This window comes from Spea bombifrons, chromosome 1 (genome assembly GCF_027358695.1).
Source record: "Spea bombifrons isolate aSpeBom1 chromosome 1, aSpeBom1.2.pri, whole genome shotgun sequence".
Taxonomy (NCBI): domain Eukaryota; kingdom Metazoa; phylum Chordata; class Amphibia; order Anura; family Pelobatidae; genus Spea; species Spea bombifrons.
The window spans coordinates 155197059-155223870 of NC_071087.1; the positions used below are offsets into that span (position 1 = coordinate 155197059).

Sequence of the window (26812 nt, forward strand, 5' to 3'; positions counted from 1 at the left end):
AGGGTTTAATGGAAAGATGGACCGGATCATCAAGAATCTGGTTCTGGGAAAGCATGAGGAGCATCTGTGCCCCGAGTGTCAACCCAACAAGTTTTGCTGCAGAGATTATTGGCCCCAGTGAAAAGTGAGTGGGTTAAAAGAGTTGTGCCATGATTGTGGTAAAAACACACAAGTACTGCTTTAAGAACGCCATGTTCTAAGGATCTATGTGATTATTCCTCCCCATTACCTTTTCAGTCCCTTATTGTTAAGTTGCAAAATGTTATTGATTGGCTCGGCAGCATTTGTAAGGGTGGATAGAGGAGAAAGTGGATGCTAACAATCCGCTAAATAATAAGGTTGATGGTAAAAACAGTTCATGCTGTGGAGGGGACAGCTCCCATGTACTAAGGTATATTTATTACGAGGCTGCTATAAACATCACCCTTTGCAAACAGGCGAAGCTAAGATAGCAAAACGCATTCACAAATATTGAATTTTGTTATCTGTGCGCCACAGGATATTATAAACCGTCTGGTTAAATTCATTCAAGCGAATCGTGGTTTATTTATAGAGGTTTTTGTCATCTGTACTTAATCTGTAATCAGTGGAAAATCTTATGCCGTCTGTGAATTTCTTTCTTCTTTTAAACCGGAATCACTCTGGGTGCTCCACCTTGCACTTTGAACGTCAACAAAATAAAAAAAGGCTTCGGAAATATTGTTTCTCCTGGTGACGGAAACCAACTCTTCGCCAGACCTCAGTCTTCTTTCTTCAGCAGTGCCAGCGTTCGGCTTTCTGATGTTATTTGATGAGGTTAATTATAACAATTCCATTTTGTCCCGATTCCACCTAATTTACTAAGGAGTTGGAGTTAAAGCTGCTGTTCCCTAACTTTCTCAGATCTTTTTATTAATAGGCACTACTATGGGACATTACTTTTATGTATCAGCCATGACTCCACGGCACAAAGAGCGGGAAACGGGCAGAGACCGCTGGGCATGGCCTTAGTCTGGTACCCTCAGACAGGGCAGGCGGGTGACATTTATTATTGAACTTTATGTTCACACTGGAGAACTTCAAAAGATCCTGAGTTAATAAATGCCAACGTTTCTACCCAGTATCAATCTGGCTTTCCAGTCCAGGAACGTTCTGCCTGAAATGAGGTTCAGCTCTGGTTATAGCCGACCTGAATTGACTTGTGTGATTTTCCTTTGAAATTCAGGCGATAACTAGGAATGCGGCATATTTACGCATATTTCACGCGGGTCCCACAGTGGGACACTGAAGCACGTGTGACACCAATGCATGGGTGACATCACAAAATGCCCCGTCTACTCCCATTTCCTGCGTGTGCGATCGTACACCGTGCATGCAAATGCGTAACTTGGACATTAGCCTTGACTGCCGGCAGCTGTGACATAACTTCAGTCATCGGGACTTCCCTGGCAAATCCAGGGACTCTTAGTGAATCGACTATCGCCATATGTGTTTATGGTGTGACTTTTTTGAGGATCTTCCTCAGCTCACAAATTACGCAATAAGTTCCAATTCACTAACTATGGATTTATATGAACTTGAAAATATTCTGTGAAAATCTTTTATTACCAAACCCAGCTTTAGCAGGTAAAAGAAAAGCAAAGGTGACGGTATAGCATGCCTCCCAACTGTCCTGCTTTGTGTGGGACAGTCCTGATTTTGCCACCCTCTCCCGCTGGCTCGCCAATCTTTTCTGGTCCGAGGTAGAGCTCAGAACCACGATCCCCCGGTTCCGATTTCATTCTGTGGTGTCACCGCTCTCATATTAATGCAGTCCTATAGACTAATGTATAGACCCCCTATACCACATCTTTGCGATAAACCCCCACACACGATTTCCTTGTATCCGACGCGGTTCATTTTATCTACGTCCTAAAACCTAATGGCCATACTTTTATACGCGAATGTTAATTTCCCGCACGACATCTGTTTCCCTGCAGTTTGAAATGTCGGAACATGATTGCATTTAATCGTACATAGTTGAACTGTCAGCTGTGTTTTTTCAGGTTAATTTATGACGCCATAAGAATTTAATAACATGATGGCCGTTTTGTACTTTTTTTCCCTCATTTTTATTGCTTTTATAGTTGAGAACAGATTTAAATTTTGGCTAAATATGTGCCATTTCTGTTGCAAATATAGGAAAGATTGAGGAGCTGGCAGCGGAAGTAACCACCTTACAATCGCCTTATTCTGTTCTCTGTACTCGGGACATATTAAACGGCATCGTGTTTGTCGGTTACCGTAAATATAATTTCTCAAAAGATGAAGAAATCAGTGGAACCCGAAGGCCTTTTTAATCCATAAGTGCCATATCGAAAAAGTACTAAATGCTATACTTTTGACAAATTAGTTTTGATTCTCTTTTCGTAAGAACAAATATATTTTTTTATACCGCTTCTAACATTTTTTTATATCCTTAAAAAAAAAAGTCGCCGAGCAACTTTACATTTTAAGGACATTAGACTAGAAAATATGACTGAAGTAGCCTTAATCTCCGCGTCAGGCCCCCGACCCACTTTCCCTTAACCCGATAACGACAGACACCAGAAACTTGGATTTTCTTTTTTATTTAATAACCAAGTCATTGCCCAGCAACCTTAGGCCCGACACCTCGTTGCGTTAACAGGGCAAAGACTACAAAACTGAACACATAAATATAATAAATAACAGCAATAAACATAAATAACTAGGAACCACCACACAGGGACGGACAAACCAAGATGCCCGAACCTGAGGCTCCCAGCACCACCTACCGGGAATCTCCCGCCAAATGCTCTCCTCAGAGCATTCACACCCCCTAGATGCCTGGTAATCTACCCACCTGGCTGTGACAGCAGAAATACCCCCAACCTAACACAATAAACAAGGAGGGAGGGCAGGACAAACACCACAGGGTGAGGTGACTACAAAATGTCCCTCAGCCTCATGTCAGAAACCCTTAAGTAACTACCCCCTAAACCCCACCCCCCACTTACCAAAAATTGGCGCCAAAACCTGGCCCTACTCGGGATCCCAGTCAGGGCCCACTCTGGCCATGCTGCCCCCACGGGCATCGTGACTGCGTACATAATATACTGTAACTGGTCTAGTCCTTCAACCAGCTAGGCCCTTCATTCCTCTTGTATCTGTATGTCAATTGCTGTATTGTACTTGTCGTTATCTGTAACATTTTCATCTTTGTACAGCGCTGTGGAATCTGTCGGCGCTTTATAAATAAAGTATAATAATACCGTAATAATAATAATAATTTATTCTTTACACACATTCTTTGCCCGCTTAAGAAGAGACATGAAGGGTAAGAGATATCTCTAACTATTCCAGAGACAGACACCCCCAATGTGTGACCACCCAGCAGACGACTAGTTTCACAGAGCTCTTTATCGGTTATGTCCTGAGCGGCATTGATCGCTCATCCGTTTTATGAAGTATCCGGGAAGTATCCACGTGAAGCGTGTCTTACAGACCTGCCGTGGCTTTAGTCAGCCGGCCCGCTGAGACACAATCAGATATTTGGGATGTTTTCACAAATTGCACAATGTCGTTGAAAATTCCACTCTGGAACTATGCAAACAGTAAAAATGTTGGCCAACTTCCAACAAACACACAAGTCTGAGTGAATGAGGAAGCAAGAATGGCAATATGTCTGGGTGGATGATTTAAAAAGAAATGCTTTTTATTGAACGGAAAATAACTAAAAATGTATCTATAGGGCAATATTTCCCATGTACGTAGAAACATAGAATGTAACGGCAGATAAGACCCATTTGGTCCAACCATCAATGCTTGGTCTCAGACTCAGAAGCCATATGCTTACCCCATCCATATTTTAATTCCCTTATTGTATTCACCTCTACCACTTCTGCTGGGAGGCTGTTTCACATACCTACCACCCCCTCAGTAAAGTAAAACTTCCTTATATTCCATCTAAAACTTACATGCACTGCTTAAAACAGCATCGACTTATATTCAGCGGTACATGTAGCCACCGGAGCATCTGTTTTCCTTCTTTCATATCTTGCTCCTTCATTTGAGAATTTTTCCTTTTGAGAAATGTTCCTCCCATAACATAGTGACAAACTGCCGCTAGCTGCCAGAAATAAAAACGTTAATTATTTTTTAACTGATTATGGGTCAGTTTGATGAATGACCCTGAAAATTACGCCTCCGAATCCAAAATAAACAGTAAGTGTTCTGGGACCTGCAGACACCCGTCGCTTTGAATTTAAACGCACACAGACACATTGTGGAGGTAATTGACTTGTGCGTTTTCAGCCGGGTCTGCCCGACCAAAAAAAAAATATATATAATTTCTACTTTTCTTTAATTACGTTAGACACCATCGTTAGTTACGCATAAAACCGCAGCCATTCCAATGTCAGGATCCTAAAGGAACGTCAAGCCGTCATAAGCGTTCAGTCATTTGATATAGTAGCGTGTAAGTGCCCCACGTCCTCGGAGACTCTTTGTTTTCAGTAGCTCTCCAACTTTTGTGGAACTGCCACTTCTCAGATGCCCTCTTTATAGCCAAGATACCATAATAAAGCTGAGCATCATGGGAGTTATAGTTCTATAACTATTGAGGGTATTCTGCACCCTCAGGGTCCTAAACCCTCAGATTGCGTGATCGGTTTGTGATTCTAAAACCCAAGAATCAATGTTTTTATGTTGAAATTAGGTCTTAAGTAAATTAAACAGGATGGAATGGACACTTTGGGTATCACAGGCGAGTGAAAGACAAATAGTCAGTACACAAACATAACAGTAATATTCTGAACAGCATTCTGTACTGGGTCCTTTTTTTGCCCCTGTATGTTATTTTCCCTCCTTCTTGTAGTCGAGGAAGGATCATTCACTTCCTAAATGCTCCAGAAATAAAGAAGTCCAGAAGTCATTTGGTGGTATTTCATCCTATTTAACCTAAATTTACCAAAAGGATCTACATAGGAAACCAATGAAAGGAACACATAAAGGATCCAGCTGGAATAAAAATACTTGGTACATTAGATATCTCAATGGCTATATGTATGTTTAGTGAATAAAATGCAACATGCTTGTGGCCAAATTCTTCAAATCAGAAGGAACTATCGTAGGACTTGCTTTCTGCATAGTAGAGCGACATTGGAATTTCTTCTTTTTTTATACATTTAAGGGCAAACTTCCAAACCAAACATCCTATTTTAAGTAATAAGCTATTAGTAGTAAGTGGAATTCTGTAGAATTATGTTGGCGACTCGATGCAGTTACATATCTCTGATTCACATGAATTCTCCCTATGTGGTCGGTATAAGAGCCCCGTTCATTTGGAAGGATCGTCTCTGACACCCAAAGCTGTCATGCATTTGCCCTGTGAATGGAGAATTGGACAGACGCTTCCTGCCCCGTGGCATTTGCTGTGGTTATAGGTCAAACCAATAATCCTTACGGGAGATATTGTGTGACGTAGGAGTCCGGGTGTCTCTTTGAATATCAGAACTCTATATCGTGTATGGTTCATGGCACTTGGGTTTCATCATCACTGTGTGCACATTGTATTTACCCAGTATCTGACTTATCTTCTGCCACTATGTACCTTTGGTCTGCTAAGGACTTTCCTAAACAAATACAAAGTTACTGCCTTCTCCCATGTATTGCTGCATAGAAACGATTTTACGGTTGATACCGCCATATGATTTATTATATATGTAACTACTTTATAGGGCAGGCTTGCCTGTGAGGTGCTCTGCAGACCATAAGGACCTTGAAGGTCCACCATATTGGATGTGGCAGCATGACGAGCATTGACCGTGGATGCTGTGCTGATTACAAGATAAGATGTTACAGGGAGCAGCTGTTCCGTTGCCCCATTTTTCTTTATTGGCCTTAGGCTTAATGGATGGGGCAGTGGTTTCCTGGGTCCTTTTTTCTGCCCCTATTTTTGCCCCCAATTTGTTGTCAAATTACTATAAAGGCAAAAATGTAAAATTATAGTTATGAATGAACTATGTTAATTTGGACAAAAAGGCATGGAATGGATAAAATAGGGTTTTAGAACATTAAACTACTATAGTCCAGTCTGTAACATTTACATGGACAACACAAACAAACTTGATCTGATGCTGTTAACACCCTCTTAAACAAATGCCTGATCAGCGAACAGGGCCATTGGCTCTCTCTCTGTCGCCCCCTGGGCTTCGTTGGCCGAGGCTCAGCATCTTCAGCAGATAAGTCTTCTTCTTTTTTTAAACGGGTAATGAATGAATATTGAAATACTTCCAAAGAACCTTTTTTAGAATGTGTTCTTGGTTGGTGGGGCTGTATGGGGTATTAGATTGTCCGTTCAAAATAATTGTGTAAGACAACCTTCACCATTTACAAGAATGCTAAGCAAAGCATCTTCTTCTGTTACCGTACCAGCTATTGAAGACTAAATGCTTCTGAAAGCGGGGCTTTACTTGATGGGAGAATGTTATTTAGAACTGACGTCCACGCTGGGCCTGCAGGTGAAACGCATTCCTTGGCCTTTTTTATTCTATAAGTAACGAGAGCTCGGGGATATTTTCCAGGAAAGCTTTTTGAAGTATACTTGCAGCTTTCCATTTAATTTGTTTCAGGATGTAAAATAGATTAAGAACACTATATCAGTGGGGCCGCCATTTGGCTTTAATTACAACGGCATTGAGGACTTTTAACAACCAGTAGTCATCATTTCTCTGTGTCTCTCGGTATTTAATTTCTTCTATCTGTTCTGTTTGGCGTTCCTCAATAACATGGACATGGACATCTCCACTGGCCCAACTGGCTAGCAGAATCCTTAATCACACACCAGCGTTTTATATGCATAAATACTTAAGACAGAAACGTGTCCACCTCACCATCCGAATTGATACATAAAATAAGAAGATTGTGCTTGAACAGCGTCTGTTGTAGAATAAATTCCAGGGGAAAGACGACCTCGCATTGGATTTTTGAGCGTACTTCATCCCGAGTGTGAATTCTGCAATATGCTAGGCACTTAAAAACCATTAGCGTGCAGAATTCACACACATCTGGAATCCAGAGGCTGATCTGGAACGGCTAGTCGTCATCCCGTAGCGAAGCGGACTCAAAACAGAAGAAATATGCGGTGCTTGGTCACTGGTACTCCTGGCCTCGTCAGCAACTTGGAAGAAGCATTAGAGGAGAGAAGCAGCCCTAAGAAGGAATGGTTCTGGCTCACAGGATAATTAGTTAAAGCCGTCCAATTGTACTATGACATCGACACTTACAAGGGAGCAAACGGCAAAGACTGATACCCTAATGCAATCCAAAAGCGCTTCATCGTAGACGTTTCAACCATGCCTTCGCCTTCTGCTCTCCTGAAAGTGTCCACAAATTGCGTTTGGTACTTGCTTCGTGCCACCCATACATCATTGTCTATTTAAGGGTTTGCTGAGGATTTGCTTGCATTTAATCAAATTTCTTTATAACAATAACACCATCTCAGAAAAAGCACAAGCCGAGTATAATTTTAATCATAAAGCTGCGAGGGCTTCCACCAAGCCTTCCACCAATCCGTCCGCAGGTTCTTCAATGTTGACTTCTTCCATGGATGGAATTCTTCAATCTCACTCTGTAACTCTTTATCATTAGAATCCAGAAAGATTATTTTGTTGTGATGCCAGGTACCCTGTACTACTGCAAAGCTTAATCCAAATATGCATTGAGACAGTTATTGGAGCTTGGATCTCTTAATCCTCCTTCTTCTTCTTCTGACTCCAGTGTAATAATATTTTTTTTTTCTTGTTATAATTCCTAATAATAAAAAAAGTAACAGACTGTTCGTATATCAAAGACGTGAAGAGTCTGGCTGCCCTCTTATCTACCTTTTCTTGCTATTCTCCAGGAGTGTAGAACACACGTATTACAGCGAAGGACATTTTGTGTTGGGTAAAAAAAACAATATATTCATCGTTTTATTATTTTCTTGGCCCTCGCTGTAATTCTGACAAAGAGGGAGGAAAATAGATCCATGTGTATTATAATAATGTCATGGAAAATATTTGTTTTATTTTCTTGAACACTGTTTTGTCTTTTTGTGCACATTTTTATTGGGGGAAAAATAATTAAAGAAAATGGTTACAGAAAAAAAAAGTTATTTTTTTTAATGCCATCCCGTTACCATTTCCACCCCATAGGTACGCACTGTGGCCAAGGCCGTTTAAAGAACATGGAACCCGGAACCACTTATACAAAAGGGGCCCCTCTTTTCTTGCAGTCGGCTATTTTTTCACGTTGGCCAAATAAAATATAAATAAAATAAACAAAAACAGTATGTTGCAGATTCCTCCACGCTCCTTCATAATGTCACATTTTGTTCCACCTAAACTAAGGCCTGTTAAATGTGAAACCAAGTTTTACTTTAAAAAAGGCACCGTGAATGTGTTTCCAACGAAGAGCCAATCTGTGGTGACACTGGACAGGACTCACAGCGGGACAATTGGCCTGGGACTGGGCACACAAGCCCACGTAACATGAAGAGAAGGAAGAAGGCAGAACAGCCAATCAGAGCACACTGTGACCTCAAGCCCTCCCACGCTTACTGTCTGGGTGTGGATGGGATAGAGGAGCCGGCTCCGCACTGGGTTAATCAGCTAATATCCATACCTGCTGTAGAGCGGCTCTTCTCTGCCATCTCCATCACAGCCCCCGGCCAGTGTTGGCCCTTTGTAATATATAGTTAAGTCAGGGAGTTGAAACCATAACTCCCCTTTAAACGTATTTGACAACTCTCCGTTTAGTGAATAAACCCATTTGAGGGACTGAGAAGATCTGCCATCTTATCTGCACAAGACATGATTCACCGCTTCCTTCAGGTCGATATATTGAAGCCAGTTGTGGCAGAGAAGAACATGGATGCCAATAACACATACTATCCGTATTACTTATATATTACTTATAATATCACATTCCAGTCTGCCCATAGAACATTCTAACTGTTTTTTTTTCTCTGTCCATCAGCATCACAATTAACCCCTTACACCCAGTTGGATATTAAGCTTGTATAGACCTATGAAGATTCTTTCTACGACTCTAGATCCTGTTTTGGCATATTGGCGATTTTACTGATCGGATTTAGCAGACATGATCTTTTTGATCTCATGGAGGACTATATTTATCATTTAGCTAGAATAAAAAAATGCTTCATCGCACCAGAACTGTCTACCACACCACCCATAATTACTCCTATTGTAGGATATCTGAAGACACATGTGCATGTTATACATGTATAAAATAGAATTGCATGCACTGTGTTTTTTTCCCTATAACGTCTGATGTAATTTATGTTTGTGTCTTGCGTGTAAGAACAAACACTCTAGAGATTACACGGTGGTTTGGTTCTCATTCATAGAGCATTGTTCGGATATTTCCTTTATCGAAGAGAAGGAATATTAATGTCCTCCTCAGTAAAACATATAAATCCCAAAGAACAGAAGAAGAGAGTTAGCAATATGTCATACCTCCCAACAGTCCTGATTGTTGTGGGGCAGTCCCAATTTTCAGGCACTGTCCCTGGACGCTCACAAAGCGCTCATAAAGCGTAATCCACGAGAAACATAGAATTTGACGGCAGATCAGATTTGGGTCTGCACATTTTTTTGATCGAAAGACTTAAGTGTCTTAATTCAGGAGCCATATGCCTGTGAGAATACGAACGTTGGATGATCAGTTTGTTCTAGAAAAGTTTACGGAAGAATATGTTTGTTGACGCGATGTATAAATACGATTGACCGGTTTAAGAGCCTGACAGCCATTGGATGCCAGAGAGATAGAGTATTTGTTTAAATACTAAGAAACTCTATATCCTGTAATAATTCATTAGTTTAGTTTATCAAATGGTTTCCAGCTACAAGAAACAAAAAGATTCATTTACACGATCCAAAGTTATATTTTTACGTGGATACAATGAAATGTTTTCCCCAGAACTTCTCTGAAAACGCCATTCCGTTCTCCTTGTACTGAGCTGCGTGTAACATTATATCACAACCACATACACATGATACAGAAAAGGACTAAAGCTTGTATTCTCAAATCCTTACTAAATTTTATCTAGGAAAAAGACAAATTTTATTTGTTTTTTATTTGTTTTCTCGTTTATTTTTCTTTAGGCAACAACAGCTTTGAGTTATATTACAAAATATTATATTAGATACGGAAACATAGAATTCTACTGCAGATGAGAACCTTAATCAGTCGTTGGTCTCGACTATCCCATTCATGTTTAAATTCCCTCGCTGTATTAGCCTCTACCACTTCTGCTGGGGCAGTTCCACTTATCCACCACCTTTACCAAATTTCCTTATGTTACATTTAAACTTCTGACCCTCTCATTCTGGATGGCGACCTCTTGTTCTAACATTTCTCCTGTGAAATAAAACTTCCCTCCTGCACTTTGTTAAATCGTGTTAAGTATTTAAATGTTTCGATCACGTCTCCCCTTTCTCCCCTCCAAGTTCTGTTTTTGTTTATTTGTGGAATGAATGCATCTTTCGTCTTCTTTATCAGATTACCATAAACAACACGGATCTTGCGTAACGTGCAGAACACAGAATTTGCGATGATATTTTAGCTTAGTTCTGGAAACAAGTGTTTGTGGAATCTTAACAGTTTGTGTCTGTTCCTGATTACATTTTTACAACCTTATAAACAATCTGAATTCGTAGGCATCGGGAGACGGAGCCGTTTGAATCTGACAGCAGATGAGACAAGCTGCCAATTCCCCAATCTACTTTACATCCCCAGATTTCCTCGATCATTTCATCGGAATCCATGCTCAGGAGAGTGGAGAGATGAGATGTCCCTGAATTATGAAAGCCTGGGATGTCCAAATTGGTGAAAGGGGTGGGGCCAGCCCAGGGAATGGGTGGGGTAAGGGCGTGGTCACCCGCCCATCTCACCAAAGTAGGCTAGCGTTGCAAGAAGCCAAAGTGTGAGCTGCAGTGGTGCTCTGTGTTTTAATAGTCCAGACATCTATTTATTTTACCAGGGCTGGTCGGGAACGGGGAGGGGATGAGAGAATCTCCCCAGCCAACTTCAAAATCGAGACTGTCCTGCAAAAACGGGATTGTTGGGTGGTATGAATTAATAACGAAAGCTCAACTACTCAAACCCACAGCTCACTGGTAGACTTAATGTGGTGCATTAGGCAATTAATGAGGAATTCACACATATTCTCATTCTCTCTCTCTCTCTCTCTCTCTCTCTCTCTCGCTCCATATATATATATATATATATATATATATATATATATATATATATATATATATATATATATATAGTATAATAATAATAATATATAATATTATATATATATATATATATATATATGCAGTTTATACAGTATATATATATATATATATATATATATATACATACAGTAATATATATAATATTATATATATAAATATATATATATATATATATATATATATATACAGTAATATATATAATATTATATATATATATAAATATATATATTTGTAACATCACTTTAAAGTGTGGTGTAAATTCCTATTCTGATTAAGTTAACTTGGCCATTCCTTTGAAACCGCATTGTTCAGCAGTCCTGTTTGGCCAATAACATGTAGGACCGAACACGTTTTCTGCGAGTTTCCTCCAGCTTTCTGAAAATATGTGGCTTTATTAGAAAAAATTGAGGCTATGAAGTTATTTGACCTCCCAAAACACTGGATGTACAGTTTGAGTTGCGCAATCTGCAGGAAGATTAATACTCGCTCTGATCATTCTGGCACCTACGTTGGCCATACTATGTGCAAAACGGCACATATTTCAGATTAATGTACCCAGAGGACAAGGTTATTTTTAAATAATTTTATATTGTTTTGTACAGTCATGTTGGTCAAAGAAACATCATGATGCTAATAGCATTTGTTTTTCATTTTATTTATGATTTATGGCATGGCATTTTGTCCCAAAGTTTAGCCATATGTGAAAAGCTCTTTATTTTTGAACTATTGTTGAAAAATAATGAGTTTTTAGTTGAATATACAAACAGGTAATTAATAGCAAGTATTTTGTGTAAACCCAGGACTAGGGCGGCAGGCCCAGAGGGAAGGTAGTCCGCTTGTCGTAAAACTGGCCAGATCGTCCTATAAGTTGGGGCAACTCTTTTATCCTAGCTGTTCACATGAAACCCGATGGGATCAATGTATGCAAATGGAGCAACAATGATTTGGGCATCTAGAGGCCATATTTGCCCTGATGTAATAGGTCCTTTCTGTGGGCAGAAGATTACGAGGGGCTTCTTAGTCACATTAGTCGCCTAGTTTTCAAGATTAGACCACCCAACACTTTGTATTCATATTTTACGGAAACTGATTTACTGTATAAACAGGTGAACCAACAAAATGCTCCGATCTAGCATTTATTGGCAAATAATAAATGTGATGTGACTTGCTTACAGTCTGCATTCAAAGAAGGATATGAAAAAGCCTCATCACCCGGTAGTCACTGAACTTCATGAGTATGACTTAGTCTTGCTTTTCCACTCATTACTGAACCTAAATTTGAAGTTTTGCATCGTATTCCAAAACTCCATAATCCATCTCGCATGCACACGACGTGATCATTAATAAAGCCCCAATGTTTACAATAGGTCTGGGTCCACTGTCTGTAAGGTCATCACTTTTTGGGCTTTTCCCTCATTCTTCACATTCAGTTCTTGGCCAAATCTTTTTGAGATTGTCTAGAAACATCATCGGAAAACACCCTTTTCCCAATCACGAATCAACCAGAACTTGAATTCATCGCATCCAACATCAACTAATATATATAGTCATCTTCATTTGCTTCGCATTCTTCCTACCCTAATCCACCCACAATGCCTTTGCCAGACATATTGCTTCTCATCTGTTTCTTCACATGCAAATATTGTATACTAGCTTTTAAATCCTCCAGGATTGCATTTCCAATACTAAAACACTGGCTTACAAAGTACTTCAGTGATGCTGACAACTCATCCATCAACTCCATGCACTCACCCTTTGTTCTGACTTCAATCTCCATCTCTACCCCTTACTCACAACCTTCCTTAACTAAAACAAGATACTTTTACCAGTACCCAGAATACGTAATATTCATTTTTAATATTTTTTTTATGAATTTTATTATTTTCTTGGTTACTAGGACATCAGGTGGACATCGCTTCTCGGCCTTTTGGCTAAGATCAAGTGTAGTCTCTCTTGTGGTGGGGAGGGATGACACTGATCCTCTGGCCTTAGGGTTCGGGAAAGCAATGGAACCCGAGGTGAAATTGCCCTGGCAGAAATGCCGGAGTCACCGTGTGTGGTATTGCACGCCACTGCACACGGTGAGCGCACGTTTCCACTGGCGGCCTTCCAGCACTACTCGCCCCCATGTACCATCAGGTCTTGGGGATGAGAATTATTTTTGAATCCGGCAGGCCAGAAATGGCCTGTCCCTAAATTATTTTTCTTTAATTTATATAATTCACTTCGTTTTGCACGAGTGCCAATTAATTTACCCCCCTTTTTGATTCACGGTTTTGAAATTCACGGATTGGCCCTCACTACTCTATGGCACACGTTTTGTAACCACGTTTTTGGACACTGTTTTTCCTTTTAGGAGGCAGTGAAGTCTGGACTTTGCTGGAGGAGGATTGGAGCCTTCTGGCCCTTTCCTCTCTTCAAGAAGGCCAGCAAGGAGTCTCACTCTTCAGGGTGAGACTCAAGATCCGACCCTCCCATGGGGGGGGTTGGAATTTGTCCGAGTTCTCCGTGAGGGAACTCGGTATCGTAGTCTGGCTTCTGCTGCCTCGTGCACAGAATGCGGCACCAAAGGAGCACGCACCTCGGGCTTCCAAATAAAAAAAAAAAAATCAGGTGGACAAAGTCTAAATGAGAGAGCCGCACCGAAATAGTAAAAACAAAAAACAAAAAAAAATCCCAATAATTAAAACAACAAATAAAAAGTGTTGTTCTCTAATAATGAATTAATAAGTTGACGGAACATTTCTTATTTTTACTGATGGGTCTCTCTAGTTGATTGGTCTTCTAGTTGAGTAAAGACAACATAGCAAGTTCTTAGTATTATGTCCTTGAGACTGCGATCCGTTCCTCGTCGGAACCCAGATGGCTGAGAATCTCCTGTACTTTGCAACTTTTTTTTTTTTTTTTACCCGCTCCCTCTTATTTTGGAAGCGACTTCATTGTTTTTCGCTGTCAATCCAGGACAGTTGGCAGGTATGGGGTTAAATATAACAATCCATCCAATCCATGCGATGAAATTGCTTCGCAGTATGCAGAAGATGAAAGATCAGACAGAAGTTCTGGAAGTCATCAAGTTGGGTGTAAATCGTACAGCGTGGATTTGTGATTGAATCTCTAAACTCCGATGTGACATCTGGAAACCATCTCCACCTCGGCCACATTAGGTATATTATCTTTATAAGATCCTGTAACTTGTTGATCCTTAGGATGATTACCTTCACTTTAAGAAGACCTTAGATGTTCGGAGGAAAATAGAACCTAATGCATAGAATTGTAGGAGATTCATCTAGTGCTGTGGCATTAAATCATCAAACCTGCCATACTGCATTTCATTTTATCGATACAAATCCTCTGCAGACCACAGCCTACATTTAAAGCTCATTATGAGATATTTTCACATCTTATTAATAGTTTCAACACAGGAAGAAAAAAAAAAAAAAAACCTTCCGAAATGTATAGGCAGTGGAGTACTTCTGCGGGATAGCTGTTTATAACCTGAAAAGGACTAGAAGGAATTATTCTGCTAACCAGAAAAGGGGAAAAGTGAAGCATTGAGTAATAAACTGAAAATATATCATGGTAGATCACCGGACGAGACACTATCCAGCATAAGATTTATTTTATTTTAAATATTTATGCCAACACACCACTGGCACCGATGGATCCCAAAAAGGAGAGCGTATCCTTTGAGTCCAGTAGACCCGGTAGTATTACATGTCAGGTTCTGGGCAGAAGCTGACTACCCCCAGCCCCACTTCTAATCACAGTTCCGGCAAAGGTGTCCCGCTTTGGGTACCTGGGATTTTTGGAAGGGCCCTCTTTAGTGTCATAGGATGCATAGAATTGCTAAAAGCTGTTATTCTTCCTCTTTCTGGACATCCGAACCAATCGGGCAATCTCTTACCATACCCAGAACGAGGCCAAGTGAATCACGGTCATATTGCATACTATGTTCAATTTAAAGGTACTTTGGGGGCATTTGTGAATTCTTTGGTCGGCGGCCATTATTTTAACCTTGGTTTGAACACCAAGAAGCCGATTGAATTCAGCTTTGATTTAAATCTATTCTTTCTCTGTGTTTTACTGGCACTCCGATCCATGACTGGGCAGTCTGGGTTTAATCCCGAGTCTCCGGGTGAAGTGCTGCTTCCCCGGGTCTCAGGGTCACTCTCTTCCCAACCCAACTGGGGCAATACTCTGAAGAACGGGAGCTCCAGGTACCCTACGTATGCTTCTCTGCCACGCTTTCACTAACGTGAACAGTCAAACCTGGCTTTGTCAAACATGTCCGACCTCTCTCCTCTCTCGGCACCAGATCGCATAAAACATTAGGGCGTTCCTGGCCAGATTTTGGATCAATGGGGTCAGTTAATGGACTTGGTACATTGTTTCCCCGCATCAGCAACATGCTGTTCTCTGGAACCATCCCAGTCGTACTTCAGCAGATGTTGATGAATAGCCTCTTTTACTCTTTTTTACACAAAAACAGATCCAGCGCCATTTATAACAGGGTTAAATGAGACAAAACCAGTTGTATTTAATTTCATAGCTTTCACAAAATTTATAAGCACTTAATATGTTGGAAACAGGCATATGGTATTCATCGTGACAAGCAAAGGAATGCTGATGATTACCCTTCCAGTTTGTACCTAAAATGCCTGCAGGAAATCATACCAAATAATAACTTAAATTATTGAAGTAGTGCAATAAAACGTAATAAAAAACATATATATTACCTTATGGCTTCAGCCGGAACCGGGACTCGGAGTACACGGAGTTCCCATCTTGATGATTGATAAAAATCATAATAATGGAACATTAGCTTTATTCAGATAAAATGTAAACTTTGCAGGTCTGATTAGATTGCGTAGCTGGATATCTGTCGGTTGATGCTATAGGTTAGGAAATCTGATGATAACGGCAACCCCCCCCAACAAAAGCGGGAGAGCATAAAAAAGGGACGGGGATTAGGTGGTAGATAAGCGGAACAGCCTTCCTGCAGAAGTGGTAGAAGTGAATACAGCGATGTGATAGGCACATGGCTTTTGAATCTAAGACTAACGACTGAATATGTTCAGTCTCGTACTCTGCCAAGTGCCAAGCGATTAAAGCCAAGCATGCAAAGCCAAGGTGTTACAGATCAACCATTCACTGAATAATTTTATATCCGTTTGGGACTCATAGACCCAAAAGCTCGTGAACCCTCTGTACATAATCTTTTGAGTCTATGATGATCGTAGCCAGGTGGATGAACTACAGAACAGAAAGGCTTGTGAAAGAAAAAGAAACAGAAATGCTTGCAAGCTCATTATTATTATTATTATTATTATATTTGATGTATACAGCTCCAACAGTTTATTATTATTATTATTATTATTATTATTATTATTATTATTATATTTGATGTATACAGCTCCAACAGTTTATTATTATTATTATTATTATTATTATTATTATTATATTTGATGTACACAGCTCCAACAGTTTATTATTATTATTATTATTTATTGCTTTATATAGCGCCATCATATATCATTACAATATGGACTTACAGAAACAAGAGGTAAGGAGGACCCTGCTCAAAGGAGCTTACAATCTAGAGGATGTAAGTAAAATTCGTCCAGTAGATGCCCCGTGCTCCATATTCACGTCGAGTGGAAAATGAAATTATTTTGAAAGGATGAGTGCAAAGACGGGGTAGCCCCTCAGACTTACAACCAACAGCGGCTTCCAGCTGTCAGTAGGGATCAGAGCTTTTGCCAGCAAAACTGCAGATATTTTGGCAAAGAACTAAATCTTCAGTGCTGTAGCGCGGCGCATGATTTATGGGCAGGAGAATTGGCCTTCTGAATTGCCCAGAACGTATCCTTGTAAATATGCCGGTGTATCTGAAAACACGGAAAATCAATGGCAGCTGTTGCTGGTGAAGATTGAATCAGATTTTGTACTAATGTTAGAGATTTATGGGACTAATGCACATTTTTTTTTACATTCCGTGGTTGCCTTATAATTCTACGAGGCTGGGCCACCATGGGGCAGATATGGCCAAGACGGATATTATACCCGTTACTGTATCGTGTTGTTGCAGCCACCTTGCGGATGGTAGTGGTTGCAGGAATTGCGCCACGGTATGTGCAGGCATCAGAAGGGAGAATGCTTAGGTCAGACCAGGCCTCAAACTCATATTATCTGTGATAAAGGATATTTCCTCACACAGACCTGAGAATCCCGCATGGCCACATAAAAAATCTCATTTTCCGTTTCCCTGTTCTGTTTCTTCTTCCTTTATCATTGAATTTCTTTATCATTTTCTATACCCCCTTCCTCCCATCTGTCTCTTTGGTTCTTTGCGTTCCTCCATCCCTTCTGTTGTTTTTTTTTAGACAAACCACCTCTGGTAAGCAATTCAATAGGGTGCGAAGAATATTAGCAAGACTTAAGTGGATACATTAAGTGGGCACATTTCAGAACATAAAACTCTTTGTCTACCAGGAAATATATTAATGTAACAGAGATTAACAGAATCTGGTACTCCCACTACTAGCTGTCTCATATTGGCTGTAATGAGCTTCTGCTGTGGCAGATGGGCAATAGTTTAGATGTAGAGTCAGCACACATTGGCTTTTGTGTCGGAAACAGATTTTTGTTTTATTATTTTGCAGCCAATCAAGGATTGGCAATGCCTTGGTACATGAGTGAGAGTGTGAGTGTGAGTGTGTGTGTGTGTTAGAAGTTAAGATGGCTGATTCCATCATATACATAAAATGTGGGTCTTTAAGTCTTTTTTTAGTCGGTAAACAATATCATTATTTAGCGTACTGAACATTACAATTTTGGGTTTGGGGAGAAAGAACAGATCCGCTCGATGAGTTAATGTTCCTTTGAGAAAAGGATCTGTATAAGTTTAGTGAGAATTTGCCTCTGGGATCTGCCATGAGTATACGGAGAAAGATAAGAATGATGGATATAAAAGTCAGCGCTACCAGGGTTTTTAAGCAGAAATATGTTTCCTGCCTTTTGTTACGAGTTTCTGTTTTTCACACATATCCCCTTTTTCTTGGATCCACACTATCTTCATGTTACTTAAATATGCTTTTTGGCAGTAAAAGTATAACAAATATTTGTATTGCATCTTCTTGGCTTAATGTAATTCAGTTGTTCAGTAAAAAAAAAGTCTAATCAGCCCCCCAAAAAACCCAAGTCTCTGCTCATTACCTTGTGTATTGGACAGGGGTAGTCTTATCATGGATACCACCGACATTTTGCCTATCCCTGGCATCTTCAGCACCCAAGGTCTATGGTTGAACGCCGTTGGGGGTATGCCTCTGATGGACTCTCCATTGAAAGCTAGGTTTAGAATAGAAGTTTGACCTGTCCGAGCCACTGGCATATGAGCCAAATAGGTGGCCGTGGCCTCAGCGCCCTTGAAACCTCTAAAGGACACAAGGAGACCGCAGCTATATGAAAGGCAACAAATTGATGCGGTATAAATGGACGGAGTTTACTTCTGTTATAACTCAATGGTAGGCAAAGGGTTAGGACCGGAACGCGTTGATACTTGAGATGTCATGTATCTAAATCCACCGGGCTATCCAGAGATCTGTAAAACTCCATCCCACGGAATGCATGACATAAGGCTGATAAGTCGGGTTTTATAAGGCTTCGGTAGAGTTTTGCAGAAGCTGTGCGCGGAATGATGTTAAAGCGAGCCAACTCATGCTGCGCCATAAAGCCTGGCGGGACGTGCTACGGCTGCGGGGCTACGGCTGCGGGGCTATTCCGTGTGATGCTGTTTTATGAGGTCACAGGGATACTCAGATCAAATAAATACATAGATAGCGTTAGTACTTTTGTTTTGTTTGAAGGAATAGCAAATAACAACAACTACACTCATATCTAAGCCTTATTTCTGTATTCTGCCTGCTCAGCATTTACAGAGTTTTATCGTGAATGCGGGGGGTTCAGCAGAAATTTGACCAAATCCCTCTGATGTAATCTCCCAAGGTTGAATAGCACAATATATAAAAAAATGGAACGTATTTTTATTGTTATTTATTGATTTGTATGGTGGAAATAGTACGCAGAGATGAACTTCATCAGTAAACTCCTTCTGCAAGAAGGACTTATCTCATCCCATTCATGATCTTTTCACAAATGAATGTAATATGCCTTTTTTGCAAGAAAACACCCCAATCTTTGCGCTTTTTAATGCATTGCGAGGTTGGCACGTTGACCGGGTCAAGTCTCCTTCAAATTCCTGGTTTGCTGAATAAATAAATAAATATAAATATGAAAATTCAAGTTTAAGGTTTAGGTTAAAAGGACGCCTCTTTGCCTTTCACACAGGCTTTACACATCAGCTGCTGTAGGCATCAGTTTTTAGAGAGTTAATTATCTCCGGGGGTAAGTCTGTGCAAACGGGGCTTTTAATCTGAAAGCGTTCTACCCGTGGAGCTCTAGCAATTCAAAAATTACCTTATAAACCACAGGCGTTTGGTTTACGAGCTCAGTGCTTTCTTTTAATGATTTACCTGCGGGTGTCCAGTGTGCTTTATAAAGCATGTTAATGAATTAAGTGTGTGAGATGGTGAATTGCCGTTCATGTACGCTAACACCCTCCACCCAGCTGCTGGTTATTAGGCTGGAAAACCAGTATGTGCATTCCATACGATTTAGATCGCTTACGATTTAGGGAGAAGCTCTAATAAAGGGCTCTCCGACATACAGATTCTTAAATAGTTAGTATATCGTGTTGGGAATAAACGTGGTCGGACACTAATTCTACCTAATTCATATGTCAATGTTGTCTGGTTCAATCCACTAATTCGGGGAGGTTTTTTCCCCACGGTGGCTGCATCTTGACCTCTCTGCACATGCTCCTTAGCAAGCACACACAAAAGTGTTAGTGCGAGTGTATGCGTTCCCAGTAAGCGGACCCACTTCCTAGACACTCTTTGATAGGTTATGTCTGCGGTTGTGGAGTGGTCGGGGCTGTCACCATGGGTGCAGCTTTACCCGTGACAGCTAAAATGTTTGGTCTAGTAGAGGGAAAGGAGAGGAAAGAACGGAGACAAGAAAGAAAAGAGATAAAGATGAGTGTTGACCATGAAAAAGGCAAAGGAGAGAGAATAATAAGAAAAAACGAGTGGAGACTGTATAGTGAGCTTACTCCACCGGCACGTATATCACAGGGGACATCTCTGATCTCCTCAACCTGCCCATGAAGCGGTGGTGCAGCAGGGAGCCAGATGTCTCATTAAGGTGATCTGCCCCCAGTTAAGTGGCAGAAGGACCTTGGAAAAGGGGGTAAAGGTCATTCAATGACATAGTGTACTATCTACTACTAAGTATGATCTTGGACTAAGCATTTGCTACTCCACTTAAATGAAACAGTCAGTGTCTGATATGTACCTGAAAATCTACTGAACATGTGTGTGCACACGCACACATTCACACGCACACATTCACATTCACACACAATTCATGCAGTTATATGCAATTAACTCCAATTACCTAGAACTTACAAACACAATTTGTTTTTATATTTTATGTAATTAGGTGATTTAGGGATTTTTCGGTAATAAATGAAAAGACAGGTCTGATTTTATTATGCTCCAGAACGTGCAAAATACCTTAAAAACAAAACGTAATTCTTATTCTTTACTTTATCAAGGACAGACAGTGAGTCTGAGAATCTTTAGCATTTATAGCACTTGGCAAAGCTCTCAACCCTCCTCTCTCTAAGTGCGGTGCTACTCATTCCTGAAATAATGCCCGCTTGGTTGGAAGAAGCCTAAATCTTCCAGTTCCTTAGAAAGTTTCAATCTTTGTCCTTTTCAACTTTTAATTTTACTTATTTTTAGACCTGAAATGACTCAAAGGAATTTTTAGGCACCATATTATATATATATATATATACATAAAAAAAACTAACCGATAATATAAATATAGTAACATTGTTAAAGTCAATGTTATAACATTTTTATGGTTCGTTTGTTTCCATATGTTGTTCTGCTAAACACGATAGAGAGAGGGAGGGGAGAGAAAGAAAAAAAGGAGAGAAACCGTAATGTAAACCTGTCCAAAGGTCTTCCTGATTGTGGACTCCTCACCATCACACCTATATGAGTTTGTTGGGCATTAATATGGAGTTGGCCCCCTTTGTGGCTTTAACAGTGTGTCTGTGGGAACTTCTGCCTGTTCATCCAGTAGAGCGTCTGTGAGGTCAGGCAACGATGTTGGACGAGACGCCGGCTCGCAATCTCCGTTCCAGTTCATCCCAAAGATGTCCGGTAGGGTTAAAGTCGAAGCTCCTCCACACCAAACTAACACCGCAACGTTGGAGGCATACAATTGTCTAAAATCTAATTAGAAAGAGGGTGTCCAAATACTTTTGGTCATATAATGTATAAATACAGGCCAGTATACCGTTAATGTTACGGCGTGTCTGTATTTACTCCAATGTGTCTTTTGCAGATTAAATAATAAGGTTATTTGGGAACATAAGCCAAGAAACACAAGCTAGATATGAATCTGGCCTAAGCAGTGTAATCGACTAAGTGCTTATTCTAGATACTGAGATCATTGCCCTTTTAGATTTGCCTGTAACAGTTATTCTAACCTGTGACTTTATAAATACAATGCGGAGGGCTGAAACGTTACGACTCCCCGTCGAGCTTTCACCCAGTTAATTGTAATGCAAAGAGTATCTCAGCGCTGTCAGGCTGCTCTATGTTTAATGTACAATTTAGATGTTTTACATTCTGGTAGGGACACAGCGGTAATCAGCATGAAATGAAAATAAAAAGAGGAATCAGCGTTAAACCTTTGAGATCTATGACTACTGGGTTTTTTTTCCAAACCTGGTTAAGATGTGGAAGGAATGATTCTTCCCAAGACAGTCTTCTCCTCTTCTGATGATGATGAGGGAGCTGCTATAAGTCCGATGTGCTCGGCTTGAGGTAGATCGGCTCGGGGTGGAACAAACCTATGTTCTTCCTCCCTGAAATAAGCAGAGCCTGAGTGAAGTAGAAAGTCATGCTTACCTTATACAGCATTGGGGCTGGGTTGGTGCTCACCGGTAGGTGCTCCAAGGCATTTGTAGCAGAGAATTAAAGTTTGGCAATCCCATAGACCGCTTAAGTTAGATAATTAAAATTAAAAACCAAGTTTATTGTTCCATCAGCAACAATGCACTAAGCACTGGGAGGCAGAGACCATGGCTGACGGATTTTACATCTGATGACGCTAAATACTAGGCATGACGAATCATAGATTTATGATTAATTGCCATTGGGCACAAAATTCATCAGACATGGCCCTTGACTTCATGCACCGCATGCTGATGGAACAATAAAGCTTGGTTTTGAATATTAATTGTGCTGCTGGAGCTGTCTCTGAGACTGCTGCCCTTTCCTTCTCTCCAAAGTGTTTCTTTCAATGCCATAGCCTATGATTGCGTTACATGTTGTGTTTTGTCTTCTGTTCCTGTAACAATGTGACAGACAGTCTGTTGAATCATACGTTGACTCCTGTGTGTCTAAAGAGGCTGCTCATGTTTCCTTGCACGCTAATAAAGTCTGTCGGGAGCAAAGTGCTTGGAGTGGTCACCACCAAAATCCATCGCCATTGTGGGAAACGATTTCATTATCCATGGAAAGCAGCGAATCCTCCATGAATGCTCTGTCCACCTTTTGTTCTAGAGCAAAACGCCACTGGAGTGAGTGGGCACTAAGAGCTATCACACTGGCACAGGTCTCTAACGACCAGCCTCTAATGGAGGCTCCATAGGTTATCGGGGATCCAACTGTATTGGTGATATAACGCAATGCTGGCTCCACGTCTTGTTCACATCTTGATCACTCCGATGATAAAGTCTACTGTTTAGCATAGGGTTCTAGGCGTCCCTTGTTAAAATGATTCCTGATTTATTGCTGTGTGTAAGGTCGCATGGAGCTTGGATTAAGCGTTCCAACATGTAACCCTCTCACCTGGACCTCCAGTTTATTTTGTACATTCTGCGGTTGTAAAAAAACATAAACACAACCCCATTCTTTCCACGCCGCCCTATTCCCATTTGATTTTCTAATCTGGTTCTCATTTTTTTCTCCAATGTTTGTTTTTGAAGATGCTGCAGAATACGGATTCCCTGATTACCCCAGCATTCTTTTTTTTTTTGCGAGTCTCGTTAGATCCTCGTAGACCATATCGTCATCCAGCATAAATGATTTATACCGTTTACGAGGTTCCCAGTTGTGTCAAATCTTTATGTTGTTTTCATCTGTCACTCCATGCTCTGATAGTAATCAGATGTTCCGTAATATTAAATTAGAGGAATCTAGACTGTGAACCGTATTAAATGATGACTTCAGTATGGTTTACGATAGCCGGTTACTGCCCATCTGCGATGTTTAAATATATAGGTCTAATTTTAACCCTGCGGTGCTGGATGGATCTTCCCGAATATTGAACATGATGCACTAAGTACATCGATAACAGAAATTATCCATCTGGTTTATGATTAAAGGGCCATTAAATCTTAAAAGTTTAAAATGAAACCACTATCTTTTATACCAGATCGGTAGATAAGATCCCCTCTAGTTAAATCCAGGCTGAATCCCGTGGACTGATGGCTGATGGCCCATTTTTTGGGACTGTTGACTACTGTGTATTTACGCTGCTCGAATGGGGGGCTGCCGGTGGGACAGGCATTAAGTGGAAGCGGCATGATGTGATGTCATAATGACATACTTAGGACAAACTCAGAATTCTGCCTTTAAAACAAAATTCTATTGCATTTCAATTTTTAAATAGGGGTATAATGAGCGCTACGAAATTCTGTGTGGCTTCCGCATTCTTCAATCCCCTTGCCTCCGACTTAATGAGGGATAAAGTGTTAACAAGTGTTATTTTTGTAGACTTCCTCATGACCTAAAACCGAGCAGAGCGTCAGCCTTTCACTTTCCATCAGCCGTGTCTGAGTACTTAAAGAAACAAAAATATTAGGTCAGCCTAATGAAGGCTCCGTACGTAATTCAATCCTTAGATCAAAGGCGTAGGTCAAACGACCACGTGTCATCGGCTGCAACTTTCTGCTTACACGCTGACCATCACAAATAAAACTTTAAAACCTTACGATTGTCCTAAGTTCCTTTTATTCTCCTGCTGACTCCAATATTCCGCTAACGGCTCTTTAAATGCAAAAAAAAAAAAAAAGTTTTGGTTTCTTATTAATGTATATGTTGTTTTAGAGTGACCTGTGCGCTTAGATTGTCAGCTTTGTTGTCCGCTTGTTATTTTGTTTTTCTTTAAGTGGTTTAAAGGGAGCCCTGAAAGACCAATTGCGGTTTATGAACGGGCGGGCGGCTTCTTGCTTATATGATTCTCACTTAATTTAACCCTTTAATTACCTGTGGAAGCAATGCATTGCAAATGCGTTACCGTTTGCGTTAAAGAAACTCATCATGGAATAACGTTTTATCCAGTTTTACTTTAGACACGGTCCGAACAGCAGTTTGATTTACACGTTTTACAGACTTAAATTTGTAATTAAATATTAATTTAAAGGTAATTTGTTTAAAAAAAAACCTGATTTATAATGTTATCTATGCAATGGAAAAATTTCATAAAAAAGACATTATTGGACCATATTTATTAACTGAAATAAAAACATGGAATCTGAGTGTACACAAAATATAGGTCTCCCTTTCCTTCCATCTTAAACTCCCTCAACCTCCTAATAGATTGTAAGCTCAGAAGAGCATGTTCCTCTTTTCCTTCTCTACCAATATGTCTTAACGTGCATTAATGTGATCGTCATTTTAAATTGTCTATTAAATATTTTATCTGTCCCCTATTGTAACAGCGCTATGGAATCTGCTGGTGCTATATAAGTAAATGTAATAGAAATAAATATTAATATACATCACTTCTTAAAAAAAAATTAATTGCAATTTGTGTGGCAATTGCTAATTAATTAATACAGAAATGGATATAGCCATATTAATCCAAGAAAAGTCACCTATGAGTTTAGAACCTCAGAAGTCTCTTATTCAGATTTCGGAGGTCCCAAAAGTTTATGTGATATTTTTCTGCATTGGCCTAAGGATCACCTTTCACTACAGACTCCTGTTCGATTAATTTTAATAACTTTATCTCCAGTATTCCACAAATTATTAGCAAAAAATCCTCCAAAAAGGAGTGATCCTTTTCCACAACAGACTAATCCAAACCGAATACGCTACAAATAGTTACACGCATTAATAAAATGTCCACGATTAACATTAAAACAGACATGCAGACATTAATCCAAACCACACTCTATAGGCTACCCAAACTTAGGTCTTTTATATATATATACACAAATGTATGGATTTAGAAGACAGTTTGGGGTCAATTAGAAATATCCTTGTTTTTTTAAAGAAAAGCACATTTTGTCCATTAAAATAACATGAAATGAATCAGAAATCCAGAGCAAATGGGGTTAAAATTGTAAATGACAATGGAATCTCTTCATAGGCGTACAGAGGCCCTTTATCACTCCCATCACTCCTGTGTTCCAATGGCCCTTTATCACTCCCATCACTCCTGTGTTCCAATGGCCCTTTATCACTCCCATCACTCCTGTGTTCCAATGGCCCTTTATCACTCCCATCACTCCTGTGTTCCAATGGCCCTTTATCACTCCCATCACTCCTGTGTTCCAATAGCCCTTTATCACTCCCATCACTCCTGTGTTCCAACGGCCCTTTATCACTCCCATCACTCCTGTGTTCCAATGGCCCTTTATCACTCCCGTGTTCCAATGGCCCTTTATCACTCCCATCACTCCTGTGTTCCAATGGCCCTTTATCACTCCCATCACTCCTGTGTTCGCTGATCAATGTCTACATTTAAAAGGCCAATTGATCGTCAGAAACCCTTTTGTAATTATGTTACAGCGAGGAATTTCCTTGTTTTCCATAAACGGTCGTGTGTATTACTAACCAAGCCCTCTATAATATCATAATTGTTCCTCCTCGTTATCTTTTTTTTTTTTTTGCTTTGCCCCTGCTACCTCGCAGCTATTTTACAGGCACATTTGATCCGGTTTATCAGCTCGTGTCTCCGCAGTCTCTGGGGGGTGTTGTTTGTTAAAGGTCGCCAGCTGTAAAACCTGCAAACCCCAATTAACCTACAAAAATGACACCAGCACATACCAGTTCAGGCGCCTTAACCCTTTGAGTGCCCCGGCCATGTGACCTTTCTCGCCCCGGAGATGGTAATCAGAACGCTGCGTAGACTGAATGTGTAATGATTATTGTCTCAGTTTGTTTCTTTCACTCTTTCCTTGGTTAAGTGTTGTTCTGTCGCACAAAACCCGTTGTGTGTCCGTTTGCACCGAAGCTCACAGAATGTGGATTTTTGTAAGCAAGTTTGCTTAAAAATTATTTCAAAGGACAAGAAATGTTACAACGTGTCATGTCATACTCTAAAACGAGAGGGTCCGAGGGTTACACATAAACTAAGGTTTTAGTTTTACTTTACCG

At 40.3% G+C, this 26812-nt stretch overlaps 1 protein-coding gene and 1 pseudogene across 1 annotated transcript in view; both read left to right on the forward strand.

Moving 5' to 3' along the window:
• Positions 1-26812, forward strand: part of CCBE1 (collagen and calcium binding EGF domains 1) — a 135345-nt gene that overhangs the window by 19100 nt on the left and 89433 nt on the right. The gene's annotated exons all lie outside the window — the stretch shown is intronic.
• LOC128468727 (uncharacterized) lies at positions 13197-13376 on the forward strand (annotated as a pseudogene).